This window comes from Gracilinanus agilis, chromosome 4 (assembly GCF_016433145.1).
Source record: "Gracilinanus agilis isolate LMUSP501 chromosome 4, AgileGrace, whole genome shotgun sequence".
NCBI classification, from domain to species: domain Eukaryota; kingdom Metazoa; phylum Chordata; class Mammalia; order Didelphimorphia; family Didelphidae; genus Gracilinanus; species Gracilinanus agilis.
This window is the reverse complement of record NC_058133.1, coordinates 281,922,903-281,938,169: the sequence shown is the minus strand read 5'-3', so window position 1 is coordinate 281,938,169 and position 15,267 is coordinate 281,922,903.

Sequence of the window (15,267 nt, the reverse complement as noted above, 5' to 3'; positions counted from 1 at the left end):
GCAATGAAGACAGACAGAATGAACTGTAGAGGAAGCTGTTTCATCTTCATTTTTGCTTTGGTGTTAGAGCATCTCTTCCTGCAATGAAGACAGACAGAATGAACTGTAGAGGAAGCTGTTTCATCTTCATTTTTGCTTTGGTGTTAGAGCATCTCTTCCTACAAGTCTCTAGGGTAGCAGACAGGTGCCATTTAAATACCTGATAGATATGAAGACAGATAATCATAAACACTGTTTGGACCTCTAGGAGGACTGTGCAGCAGATGCTTCTTCCTTTAATTCTCAGATCTCTAGCTGTGCTCTAGATATTGTGGGAAGGCCAGAGGGGAACTGTCTGTGCCCACTTAGGCACTCACCCCCACAAACCCTCCTGTGTTGAAAGCTGCTGGGCTAGTTGGAAAACTGTCAGCCCCGCTCTCTCTATTCCTCTAGTTGAATTCCTGGCTGCTTAATGTACAAAGACAAGTAATACCCTAGAGATATCTTTATGAGGCAAGGGTAAGAAATACTAAAACTGACTTTTAAACAAACATACCACAACCTAAATCGGCAGTTAGACTTAGGGTGGGTTATTGTCTTGTGGATAATTGAAGTCAAAATGTCATAATAAAATCTTATTTTCACATCTAATTAGGGGTCAGTTTCCAAATCAAAGTCATAATATGCAATTTATGACAGCCAAGGTGGATAGAAAAAGTGGAAAATCCCTCCTGTAGGCTCACATAATGATACTTAATTCTGGCAGTTGCAGTGACCCCAAAAGAGGACTCAGGTTTTCCCCCACTTCATCTCTCTGACTTATTATCTCCATACTAGCATTCTGGAGAAAAATTCACATCTAGGGCTTCCCAAAGAATGATTAATTAGGTCCATTCTAGAAAAGTTACTCAATGTACAAAGTTGTTATCAGGTATAGGACAATTATTTTCTTTCTCTTTTTTTCCTTTTTTCTTCCTTCCTTCCTTCCTTCCTTCCTTCCTTCCTTCCTTCCTTCCTTCCTTCCTTCCTTCCTTCCTTCCTTCCTTCCTTCCTTCCTTCCTCTCTCTCTCTCTCTCTTCATTCCTTCCTGCCTTCCTTCCTTCTTTCCTTTCTCCTTACCTTCTAAATATCCATTCTAAAGGAGAAAAGTGGTAAGGCCTAGATAATGGGAGTTAAGTGGTTTGACTAGGGTCGCACAACTAGGAAGAATCTGAGGCCATATTTGAACTCAGGTCCTCCTATCTCCACACCTGGGACTCCATGTACTGTGCTACCTATATGCCCCAAATTATTGATTTTTCTCTACCATGAAAGAATGGTTTAAAATCCAAGAAATTTATGAACACATTTTAACATACTTACAGCTCCCCAAAACAGTCCATTGCTGTTATTATAATTTTCCTAAAGGGTAAAGGCAATTAGTACTACTGCTAGGCAGATATTTCAGTTTTGCCTCTGGCCTATATTGCTTGTATAAGTCTAGATCTCCTAGCCAGTCAAGGCCTGGCTTGGATTTTTTCACTCTCTTCACATGAAACATCTTCCTAGTTTTTTCTCCTGGTTAACTCTGTTCTGCTTGGTAATCAGTACTGACATGAGAATTCTCAAACTCACAAAGTAGTCTCCAAGACTGAAAATGTCCACTCCTCAGAACTGCTATTTGGTCCCCTGGGCTTAGGGAAATACAAAGCTGAAGAGGCAACAATGGCCTTCAGGTCCAATTTTAGGGTTACTTAGACAAGCTCCATGCAGTAACAACATGGTTGCTGGAGGTGGCAGGTGAGTCTCCTACCTATTGGATGTCCAAGGAAGACAAAGCATGGGTCAGATTTTAGCCTATAGAGAAGTCAAGAAGGATGAGAATATCTCCAAGAAGACAGGGACCATTTCACTTTTTGTATTTGTATGCTAGGTTCTCAAGGCCTCGAATACATACCTGCTTCACAGATTTTTGTCAAATTGAATAGAAAAATAAATAATTTTTCTACATGCTCCACAGTATCTACTAAATTGTAAGTACCTCAATCCAATATAGTAATGTAATCATATAATTTTATTTATTATTATATAGTATCATGTGATCAAATTTTTGTTTTGCTTTTTTCAATCAGTCACCAAGAATTTATTAAGTGCTAGGTGTTATATGTGGGGAGGGGAGGGTGGTGCAATACAAATAGAAAGGATAAAATAAACGCTACCAATAGCTAAGGACAGCTAAGTGTTCCTGTGGATAGAACACTGGGCTTGGAATCAGGAAGACTCATTTTCATGAGTTCAAATCTATCTCAGACACTGTCTGTGTGACCCTGAGGAAGTCACTTAATCTTGTTTGCCTCAGTTTCCTCATCTGCAAAATGAGTTGGAGGAGGAAATGGCAAACCACTCCAATATCTTTGCCAAGAAAACCCCAAATGCGGTCACAAAGAATGGAGCATGACTGAAAAAACAACAGGACAAACCAAGAGCTAAATGTATAAGTATATACAGGAAGAATGGGATGAATTATCCATAAAAACAAGGCAGTTGGGAGACACATGAGCAGTTAGGGAGGACAGGAAGTGCTAAGTGTAGAAGGTGATGTTTGAACTTCATCTAGTGGGGAAGGTTAGGCAGGATCACGTTCTTAGAATGTGAGATAGCTAGTGTGATGACACAGAGATGGAGGATAGAATATTGTGTGTGAGAAAAAGAGAGGTTAGACTGGCTCACTTGTGGAGGGGTGGGAGGCAGGAGTGTCATTCAATGAGCCTAGAAAGATAGGTTGGAGACAAGGTTGTAAAAGGTTTTGAAAGCTTAACAGAAAAGGTTCTATTTCATCCTAGACACAATAGGGAGCCACTAGAGTTGATTGAGTAAGAGATTCATATGGTCAGTTCTGTGCTTAAGCAAAATTATTTTGCCAGTAGTCTGTAGCCTAGGTTTGGATGGTAACAGATTTGAAATAGGGGTACCAATTTTGACTTGAATACTTTCCAATATGATAGATGGTATTCTAATACATCAGGCATGAGCTGATGAGGGTCTGAACTAAGATGATAGCCAAGAGAGTGGAGAGAAGTCAGAGGCATTTGATGCTGGGAAAGTAGAAATGGCAAATTTTGGCATTTGAATGAATATGTGCCATGCGAGAGAATGAGAAGTTGATTATAAATCAAGGTTAGGAACCTGGGGGAGTGGACTAAGTGTGACCATGAAATAATGCACTGCTTAAACACACACACACACACACACACACACACACACACACACACACACACACAGAGAGAAAACAACACAAAAAGCATTATAGAATTTATACACCCAGGTGATTATTGTCTTCCTTACAAGTCATCTTGGGTAGGCACATACTTATTCCACTAAAAATATTTGGAATTCCTCTTTGAGAATGGCCTTTCACACCTGCAAAAAATTATGTTGATTATGCATTCACATCTTTTTTACCTTCTGGGGTATTCACATGTTTATACATATACAAATATGATAAGTATGCCTATGTATTTTCTGGTATACATACATGTATATATGTACAGATACAAAATATGTATGTACCCAAATATATCTTCTGATGCATATGCATATATACACAAATTCATAATATATACATATACATATGTCTTCTGGGGCATATACATGTATAAATATATGTCCACATATATCCATATCCACACACATATATGTTTATGTAAACATTTCATATATATATGTATATATACACACATAGATTATATGCACATTCATAAATATCCCAGATAAGAAAAAATTTTTTGCAGGTATTAGAGGCCATTCCCAAAGAAGAATTACAAACATTTTTCAAAGTAATACACATGTCCACCCAAAAAGACAATTGTAAAAAGACAATAAATATTTAAAAAACAAAACAAAACAAAAGTCATTTAAAGAAAATCTGAGGATAAAGTCAGTAATCTAACTCAGGGATCCTATTTAGGGTTTAAGAGGGTATGATCCAGTGCAATAAGATTTTGGATTTTAGAATCAGCGGCCCTAGGTTCATATCCTAATTCTGTCACTTACTGTCTATGTGCCTTGAAGTGAGTTGCTTTAACTCTTTTGAGCCTCAGTACCCTCATCTGTAAAATGAAGACATTGTATAGATGACACTCTAAGTAACTTCATACTCTGACATTCTATCTCAGTGATGGCAAACTTATTGTGTGAGTGCCAAAGATGGCACACAGAGCACTCTGTAGGCATGTAGTCACCCTCTGCCCCCAGAGTTCATTATTAGAAAGGCAGAGGGACTTGGGCAGAGCTCTCCATGGTGCCTGATGGCATTTTTTCACATCCCCCACCCCTCTGCCCAGCAGCCAATGGGAGTGCATAGGGATAACAGGGGCAGCTCACAGGAGTCAGAGCTGGAGGGGAGTGGAGCACTCAGGCTACTTCCCTTCCCCTCTTCTCCCCCTCTATACACTCTCTGAGGGCATTTCTCACTTCACCTACCCCTCCACCTTAGCAGCCCAATGGGAATGCTTCCTCCCTCCCCTGTGTGGGATAAGGGGGGTGGGGCAGGATATGCCCAGCACTTGGTGAGGGAAGGGCCATGGTGCACAGCATATGGTCTCTAAAAGGCTCACCATCACTGCTCCATCCTATCACTTTGCTCGGATAGTTAGGACTTAAGATTTGTAAGGACAAAGGAAATTTACCTTCAACTGAAATAATGAAGTTATAAGGATTCTGATGTGCTTAAAGATCTAAAATCAGAAGGGAATTTAGAGTATTAGGAACAAGGATCCTTAGTTTTTGCCCACACTCTGGTTGTTAACTGGGCTTTTGATTGAAAACACATTATTTTAGAATTACTGGCTAGAAGTTGACTAGAAGTTTGTTTCTGTGATTAAATTTGCAGAACTAGTATTCTGGGTTCTGTGACAAGAAGTCATTACATCTATCTATCTATCTATCTATCTATCTATCTATCCATATTTGGTAAATGAATATCTAGGTAACTAGAGGCCTCAGTGGATTGAGATCCTGGTCTAGGGATGGTAAGTTCTGGGTTCAATTCTGAGTTCTGTCTGAGCTCAGACACTACCTAGCTGTGGGACCTTGGGCTAGTCACTCGATCACCATTGCCTAGCCCTTAACCACTCTTCTGCCTTAGAACCAATACAAAGAATTGATTCTAAGATGAAAGGTAAGGGTTTTTTAAAGTGATTATTAAGGTTCTCACCTTGTACCTGATAGTTAATATCTTAGATATAGAGCTGGAAGGAACCATAGAAGTGATCTAGTCTAATCCACTCATTTTGTAAGGAAATTAATTAAGACAAAGAGAGGTAAGTCACTTGCCCAATGTCATACAGGTAGTAAATGGCTGAGTCAAGATTCAGACTTAGAGCCTCTTATTCTGAATTTAGTGGTATATTGAACCATCTTTTCAGCAGAGATAGCTGGTGACATAGTGGATAGAGTTCTATGCCTGGACTTAGAAAAATCTAAGTTTAAAGTCACTGGGCAAGTCATTTAACATCTGTTTCCTTAGCTGGAAAGTAATAACAGCTACTTCATCCTAATATTCAGGATTATTGTGAGGATCAAATTAGTTAATACATCAATATTTCATATCAATATATCAATATTTAATTAAGATTATTCATTAAATTTGTGGTTAAATCACAATGTAATTAAATTCTAGAAATACATATTAGAAATATTACTATAAACACATAACAAATTTATAAAACAATGCATTATATGACATATTAAACAGTATAGGAAATATATTTTAAATAAAATTATATATTATATGCTATGTAAATATATTTTTAAAATATAAAATGATTTAAAATAATAAAATCAAAATGTATGCATAAATGATTTATTAGTCTGAATAATTAATTTATATTTGTGATATGTTAATAATAATATTAAAGTATTTAGCACAATGTCTGGCACAGAGACTATAAATACCTATTCCCTTCCCTCCCTCCTTTTCAGCCTTTAACTCAGATGGGTAAAGGAAGATAACTCAATAAAGAATTATTAAGCACCTACTGTCTTCAGTAGGCCTGTCTCTTCCCTTAGAATGTAAGCTCCTCAAGAGTAGTTGCCATCTCTAGCACTTAGCCCAGCACATATTAAGTGCTTAATAAATTCTTATTTTCTGACTGATTGCCCTCAAGCAATTTATATTCTACTGGTCTGCACAAACAAGCAAACCAATTAAGTGACCTATAGCAGAGGGAAAAACCAAGGTTAGGGGAAAACTAGATGTTAGACTTCTCTCCCAGACTTGCTGTCTGGCTTTGGGCAGCTCCCTGCCCTATGATCTCTTTCTGTCTTATCTCCCAGTTTGCTCAGCCATCCATGTGATGGGCATATGAGCATCACTCCTCCCCATGAGAAGCGTAACTCTGATGTCAGGAAATTTCATTAGCTATTGTTTGTGTGACACAAGATAGAGCACAAGCTGGTAAAAGGTATCATTTAATTATCCATCTGCTTTCACATCAAGAGCCTCTCACCTCACTTTCTGACAGAGAGTGGCATCAAACAGGACAACCAAGTGAGAAACATAACTCATAGAAACAAAAAAGAGAAAGAAATCAAGAATTTGACATGTCAATGAGTCATGTGGTCATTGGACCCAAAGGTACATACTCTATCTCTCTTTTCTTTGATGGCAAAGAACCTCAAGTTCTCTTTTAGGGACAGATGGGAGATTGGGCAACTTGTGGGAAAAGGGATCTTTGTATTTACATACCCACAGAACCTACCTGTCACAAGTTAGATCAATAAAATAAAAATGACAAAGAAAATTTGTTGTTCAGTCCTGTCTAACTGTTCATGATCCCATATGGGGTTTTCTTGGCAAAGATACTTGGGGTGATTTGTTACTTCTCCAGCTCATTTTACAGCTGAGGAAACTGAGGCAAATGGGGTTAAGTGACTTGTCCAGGGTCACAGAACTAATAAATGTCTGAGGTCAGATTTGAATTCAGGAAAAGGAGTCCCCCTGACTTGTGCCCAGGCTTGACACTCTTATTCATAGCACCACCAAGCTTAAGCAAAAGAAAATTTACCTAGAACTAATCACAGAAAACTTTGATTCCAAGATTTGCCCATCTAAATTTGAGTTAAAGAAGAAATGGTTTGGCCTCAATAAAGGATATTTCACATACCCTTTACAGACACACACACACACACACACACACACACACACACACACACACACACACCTTATTCCTTATGCCCAGAATTCCAAGAATTCCTGGCCCCAAGCCTGGTTATCCATCATATGTGGAATACTCTTTTTCCTCATCTCTACCACTACCTCATAGACTTCCTTCAAGACTCAGCTCAAAAGTCACCAGAAGGCTCCTCTCTGCCTCTCCCATCTTGATCCCAACCCTACCCCCAGCAAATAGTTCCTTCCTTCCAAGGATGCATTTTATCTACTCTGAGTGTATTTTATATGTACCTATTAATTTAAAGGAAAAGTATTTATTTATTTAAGCTTATCATGTGACAAGCACTGTATTAAACCTTTTACAGATATTATCTCATTTTTCTCATTTACACGCAAGTTCTTCCATTAGAATGCAATTTCTTGAGGGCAGGACTATTTAAAACAAGACAAAGACCTTTCTTGGTATTCCCAGCACTTAATAATGTCTGATGTATAGCAATTCCTATTTGATGGATGCTTTAAATAAAAGAACTACTTTTTAATACAAATTTCCTATCAAATCACTCTTAACTGCAGCTGAATGTTCCTGATATTTCTTGGAGTGCATCACCAAGAACAAAATAGAGATCTGGTGCAGTGGAAAGAACAGGAACTCTAGAGTTACAGGAATTGGCTTTAAATTCTCCTCCTGAAGCTTATTTACATTGGAGGCTGTCCCCTGGGAAGCAAGATTCTGATGCTTTATGCCTTATCTTGTTTCAAACGGGTATTTCATGTACTTATTGGCCGTCTCCACACCATGCTTTCTGAGTGTGGACCAATCCCTCCTCTTTTCTAGCTCTCCTTTAAGTGTTGTCTCCTTCTTTTAGAATGCAGGCTCCATAAGGGCCAGGACTATTTTGTTTATAATGGATAATCTTGGTATCAACCTGATTTAACCTGTCTGCAAAGATATCACTAGTCTAGATGGGATATACCTAGTCTTTTAGGATGGTCAGTGTTGCTCATAGGTTAGGAGATATAGAATCCTGCTGCTTTTCTCAATTTTCTTTGTAGAATATTTAATTGCTACTTTTATTTAAGATTATTATTATAAAATTTCATTAGAAATTAGGCACCCTGGGGGCAGCTGGGTAGCTCAGTGGATTGAGAACCAGGCCTAGAGATGGGAGGTCCTAGGTTCAAATCTGGCCTCAGACACTTCCCAGCTGTGTGACCCTGGGCAAGTCACTCAACTTCCATCGCCTAGCCCTTACCACTCTTCTGACTTGGAGACAATACACAGTATTGACTCCAAGACAGAAGGTAAGGGTTTTAATAAAAGAAAGAAAGAAACAAATTAGGCACCCTTCTAATCTCCCCAATGAACGTAAATTTATGAGACTTGAATTAGAATCTCATTTCTTCCACTTATTATCTATGAGACCTTGGGCAAGTTACTCTCTGAACCTTACTTTACTCATTGGCAAAATGAGCAGTTTGGACTAGATGGTCTCTGGGGTTCCTTCCAACTCACATGCATGCTTATGTGACATGCAGTGCTTTACATATATTATTACATTCATTCTGTACAAGTGAGATGAGGGATGGGAGTATGGAGAGCCTTCCCAGAAAAGACCCTTTAGATTTGTACTCAAGTGGAGTATGGACTGATTTTGGAGATTTCATGACCTCAAAGAAAAGAGTTAGACATTTCTTTCACTCTCTGACTCATTATGTCCCCAGGACAGAGTTCTAGGGAAAATTTGTGAAGCAAACTAAGGTGTGGTCATGTCTAGGATTTCCCCAAAAGAGATCAATGAGGCTCTTTCTAGAAAAGCTTTCAATATCTGAACTAAGCATCAGTTTTACAGTGGTTGTTTATTTCTTTCATCAGAAAAAAAATATTTAAAACATCAAAAAACTTTAAAATACATATTAACAAATGCTTAAAATATAAAATAATTTCTTACATTTATTATACTCTTATGGAGAGTATAGACAGCTTTGGAAGACTCCTGAACATATGTTTCACCTTCACCTTGGATCTCTACTGTCTAAGCAATTTATAAGCTCACATCTTTAGGACACTCAGGATATGGCTTGGGCTTTATTTTTTTTCATCTCTTCAATTGCTTCATCTTTTGGTGGCAGTCATCTTTTTCTCCAAGAAGAATAGTGGTACAGTAGCATGAGTATAGAAGGACCTCTGTTGACATCAGTTGATAGGTATAGTTGACATCAGTTAAAGACTTTCTGATGTCTTAGAAAATTATCATCAGGGTTGGAAATGTCTATCTTCTTGAAGTTTCTATTGGGTTAACTGCACTCAAGGAAAGAAAAACAAAACAGAAGGGATGCAGAACCAAGAGAATGTTATACACAGTAATAGCAATAATATATGACAATCAACTTCGAATGACCCAACTATTGGGGAAGAAGAAGTGGAAGGAAGGGAAAGGACATGGATTGCAAAATGTCAGAAAATGATTCTTAAATCAGTATCTATGTGTAATCTGAAAAAAAAGATAAAGCATGCAGTAAAGAACTGGAAATTGAGAGATTGCCCATCAATGGGAAATGACTGAACAGGTTGTGATGCATGATTGTGATGGAATAGTATAAGAAATGATGAGAAGGATGGTTTCCAAAAAATCTGGAAAGTCCTACTTGAACTGATGCAAAGTGAAGTGAGCAGAGCCAGAACATTGTACATAGCAACAGCAATATTTTATGAACTGTGAATGACCCAGTTATTCTCAGCAGTGCTCAAGTGATCCAAGACAATTCCAGAGACTCATGATGAAAAATGACATCTGACTCCGCAGAAAGAATGGATGGAATCTGATTGCAGACAAAAACATAGTACGCTTCACACTTTTTTCTTTTTTTGTTTATTTGATATCTCTTCCACAATATGACTAATACAAAAATGTTTTACATGATTACACATGTAAATCTATATCAGATTGCTTACCATCTCAGGGAGGGGAAGAGGTGGGAGGGATTGAGAAAGGCAAGATGGGTAGGAAGGAGAGAGAGAATTTAGAACTCAAAATTCTTAAAAATGAATGTTAAAAAATTGTTTTTGACTGTGTATATATCCTTTGATCTAGCATTACTACCACTAGGTCTGCATCTCAAAGAGATTTTTTTACACAGAGAAAAGGACCTGTTTGTACAAAAATATTTGTAGCAGCTCTTTTTGTGTTAGCAAAGAATTAGAAATTGGGGGTGGGGTCTCCATCAATTGAGGAATGGCTGAACAAGTTATGGTATATGACTGTAATGGAACACCACAATGCTATAAGAAATGATGAGAACAATGGTTTCAGAAAAACCTGGAAATACCTATATGAATTGGTGTAAGTGAAGTGAGCAGAACCAAAGAATTTTGTAATAAAAAAGAGAAAGAATATTGTATACAGTAACAGCAATATTATATGAGGATCGTTCATGAATGACAATTATTCTTTCCAATACAGTGATCCAAGACAATCCTCAAGAACTTGTGATGAAGAAATGTCTTCTATTTCCAGAGAAAGAACTGAAGGAATCTGAATACAGACCAAGACATAATATATTTCATTTTATTTTTTCATTTTTCTTTTTTTGTTCAAGTTGTCTTCCAAAGAATGACTAACATGGGAAAATGTTTTATACTATTACATATGTGAAATCTATTTAAATATTTCTAATCTATTTAAAAATAAAACATGCATTATCCAAAACAAACAAACAGAAGGAAGAGGCAGGGATTTGAGGTGTAGTCTCAGGCTCCATTAAGCAAACATAGATTTTTTTTTTCATATGCTTGAGTTGTAACCACCATTTCTGCTTGGGAAAGAAAGAGGAGAGAAATCTCTCTCTTTCTTTTTGGGAGTCTGAGAGAAGATTCTCTAACTACCAACTAATATACTCAAAAGAGGAAGATGGAGTGAAAGCTTTGATTCTTCTTGGCACAGTGGACAGTTCTTGGCAATACAATCCTTCCATATTATGAGGATCAGTGGGGCAGAGGCCAGTGTGCATGCCCAGTTACATGACAAATGCTCAAGACCAAACCCTGTTACATTGGTATGCTAGAAATATATTTATTGTACAGATATGGAAACTGAGACTCAGGAATCTATCCAGGATCACATAGTAAGTGAAAAGGCAAGATCTGAATTCAGGGTTTCCTGGCTCTGTGTTTAGCACACATTACACTGTACTTCTAGGCTACGAAAATTCAATCTACAAAAGATTCTTCCATCTGTTACAACCACAATTGCTCAGTAGATGCCAGGCAGCCCATATCTTTGAGAGAATATTCACAGACTTTAAAGAAAGTGCCCCAGGTAACTAAGAGTATACATCACCAGTCCTGGAATCAGGAAGACTCATCCTGAGTTCAAATTTGACCTCAGACACTTGCTAGCTCTGTAGCCCTGGGCAAGTCACTTAGCCCTGTTTGCTTCCGTTCCCTTCTCTGCAAAATGAGCTGGAGGAAGAAATGGCAAACCACTTCAGTATCAATTACCAAGAAAACCCCAAATTGGGCCACAAAGAGTCAAACATGACCAAAAATGACTAGTTAACAACAATATAAGGGAGGACCAGCACTGCAAAAACCCAGAAATTACACCTGGGAGGGGAGAAGTTTGGGGTATGCAATAACATACAGTCATAAGTTTAGAGCTGGAAGGGACCTCTTCACTTTGGAAGTTTCATTCTCACTTTGGACTTCACCCACTGGAAGCAACTTCTTACCATGTGGTCCCTCCCTCTGATTGACTGATCCCTCCCAGACCCTCTCTTCTAGGGAAGGTGCCTAGATCAGCTATGTCTTCTTTCCTTTCCAGGCTGCATTCCTTCCTCTCCTCCCAGCCTATCTTTACCTTCCTCTCCTTGTTATTCCCTTTTAGCCTTCCTCTTATGTGTTTTTTTTTTGCCTCCATTAGAATGTAAACTCTTAGGGGGCAGCTAAGTGGCTCTATGGATTGAAAGCCAAGCTTAGATATGGGGAGTCCTGGGTTCAAATGTAGCCTCAGACACTTCCTAGCTGTGTGACCCTGGATAAGTCACTTAACCCCCTTTGCCTAGTTCTTACTGCTCTTCTGCCTTAAAACCAATACACACTATTGATTCTAAGACATAAGGTAAGGGTTTAAAAAATAAAAAGAATGCAAACTGCCAGAAGGCAAGGATGGTTCTTCTGACTGTATCTGTAGCTCTAGAGCTTAGAACAGTGCCTTGAATAGATGAATAAATGCTTGTTGATCTGACTTGACAATAAAGGTCATCTAGTTCCATTTTTTTTTCATTTTACAAATGAGGAAACTGAGGAAGATAGGTTCAGTGGCTTGCCTGGGTACATAGCTAGTAAGTTTCTGAGGAAGATGTAGGGGGCATTCTGTCAAGAAAAGGGGGAACAAAGAACAGAATGCTCCGTGAATCAAGCCTTTATGCTTGTCCAGGGAACAGATCCAAAGGAATATGAACATTAGGAGACAACCCAAAGTATAAATCAATGGCAAAAGAAAGATAATGGACTGAAGGATTACTACATTATTTACGGTAAAACATACCACTGAATGACAGGGCCAGAAAGTGAAAGCAAATATCCTGGAAAATTCGTAGTGAAAAAATAGTTTTATCTGAAACCAAAAAAGAAAAAACCACCAACAACATGTCAGTCCACAGAGAAATGATGAATTTTCACAGCATCCCTAGTTGGGGGAAAAGGAGAGGCCAACAAGTCTTTTTGTACTCTCCTGCACACTACCCACTTCTCCCTAATTCCTCAAAAACAAAAGAAATTGAACACTGTGCATTACATCTGCCTCCAGTGATGTGACCAAAATATGTGTCCCAGAGAGCACCAGCCCCTCTGGAGGGGTTCTACTTTTCCTTTTCTTTTTGAACAACTATAAAACTATTGCAACTTAATCTTAATAAATGATAAAGACCAAACTTGGTCCTAAGGAAGAATTACGAGGAGACACTGCCCATCTTCCCTCACTTCTTGGCAGAAGCAGGGGTCTATGGATATGGAATATCGCATGAAAAAAAAAAAATATATATATACATATGTGTGTGTTAATTTTGTAGAACCTTTAAGATAACCTTTCACCTTTTTAAAAATTAAAAAAAAATTTTTTTCACTATGTGATGAGCATATGGGAGAGGACAGGAGACATATACAAAGGGTGATGTGAAAATAAATATCAATAAAATTATTTTTAAACCATAATTTCAGATATTTCTTTAATGATAAACCAAAAAAAGGGAAAAGATATTAGCATATAGGCTCTGTGTCACCTTCCCAAATCTCACTGGACTAGTGTTTGGGTCTACAGAGGAAAGCTGATTAGTAGGCCTTAACCCTGAGGCTGAAGTTTCAAATCTTACTGCTCAGGATTCCTTCCCACCCTTAGGCTCTCTGATCTCAATTAGTCAATTAACATCAATCAGCTTTTTGTTGTTGTTCAGTCAGTCCTAACTGACTTCATATTGACTCCAGTTGGGATTTTCTTTTTTCTTTTCTTTTTCTTCTTCTTTTTTTCAAACTCTTACTTTTTAAGTAACAAGTCTAAGAAGGCCAAGGGCTAGGCAAAAGGGGTTAAGTGACTTGTCCAGGGTCACACAGCTTAAGAAGTGTCTGAGGCTAAATTTGAACCCAGGTCTTCCCTATTCCTGGCCTGGAGCTCTATCCTAGTACCACCTAGTTGCCTTTTATTTAGGGTTTTCTTGGCAAAGATACTGGATTGGTTTGCCATTTCCTTTTCCAGCTCATTTTACATATGGGGAAACTGAAGGAAGGAAGAAAGGAAGGAAGAAAGGAAGGAAGGAAGAAAAAAGAGAAAGAGAGAAAGAAAGAAAGTATGCAGAGACCATCCAAGCTCACTTTTTTTTTTTCAGTTTTGCTCCTATTTCTCTGGACTTTTCCACCTGTCTCCATTGCTTAGAGAGTACTTGGCCACCCCCCACTCCCACCTTCCTTCTCCCTCATATGTATTATCTTCCCCAAACAGACAAGCTCTTTGATGACAGTTGCTGGGTTTTTTTTTCTGTTTTGTGAGTTTTTTTGGTTTGTATTTGTATCCCTAGTAAGAACTTAATAAAAACTTTACCAACCCTCTGACCTCTACCTATCTACCTATCTGTATGTATCTACACATCTATCTATGTATCTATGTATCTATTCATCTCTCTGTGTCTCTGTCTCTCTGTCTCTGTCTTTCTGTCTCTGCCTTTCTATCTCTGTCTCTGTCTGTCTGTCGGTCTCTCTGTCTTTCTGTCTGTCTGTCTGTCTCTGTCTCTCTCCCTGTATATCTATCTCCATCAGATAAGAGGCAGCTAGGTGACATAGTGGATAGTGCTGGGCTTGCAGTCATTGAGATCTCAATTCTAATACAGCTTTAGCTATTACCAGCTGTGTAAACTTGGGCCAATCACTTAATCTCTATTTGTCTCAGTTTCCTCAACTGTAAAATGAGATTAATAATGATACCTATCTCCCAGGGTTGTTGAAAGGATCAAATGAGATTATATTTATAAAGCAATTAGCACAAAGCATGGCTGGCACATATTAGGCTCCATAGAAATCCTAGCTAGCATCATCATCATCATCGTCATAGTCATCTGTCTATGTACTCCTGGTCACATGGTGACTGGATAGGGGAACAAACTAGAGGAAGCTGCTTTCTTTTCCCCTACCTGGGGACTTTCAGCAGTTCCTCCTTGAAAACCGTCAGGGAAGAGATCAAAATATTGTTTAATCAAATCTCTTGTTTGCCCCATCATTTGTTTGCACACTTAGCTTTCATTAAGTAGCCAATTAAAAAGGCTTTTCTTTATTATATAATAAGCCTATAAAAAACAGTTGAGTGCTTTCAAGAATTGTGAAGGGCCCCTTCATGGCATACGCCTGGAAACAGTCTTATCATGCCTCCATACAGTGCATGCCTGCATACAGATTAGAAACAGGCTGGGCATATTACACATGCTTGAAGGGCTGGGGCTTCATTGGTTGGTTCCCCTATTACATTCCCATAACTCAAGCAGAGTTGGGGCAACCGTGTGTTTATTTTATATTGAAGATATGATTCTTTAATAAAACAATTTAGCGCATTTTATTTTTAAATAAATGAAAACTGTAATCTTCACATGTA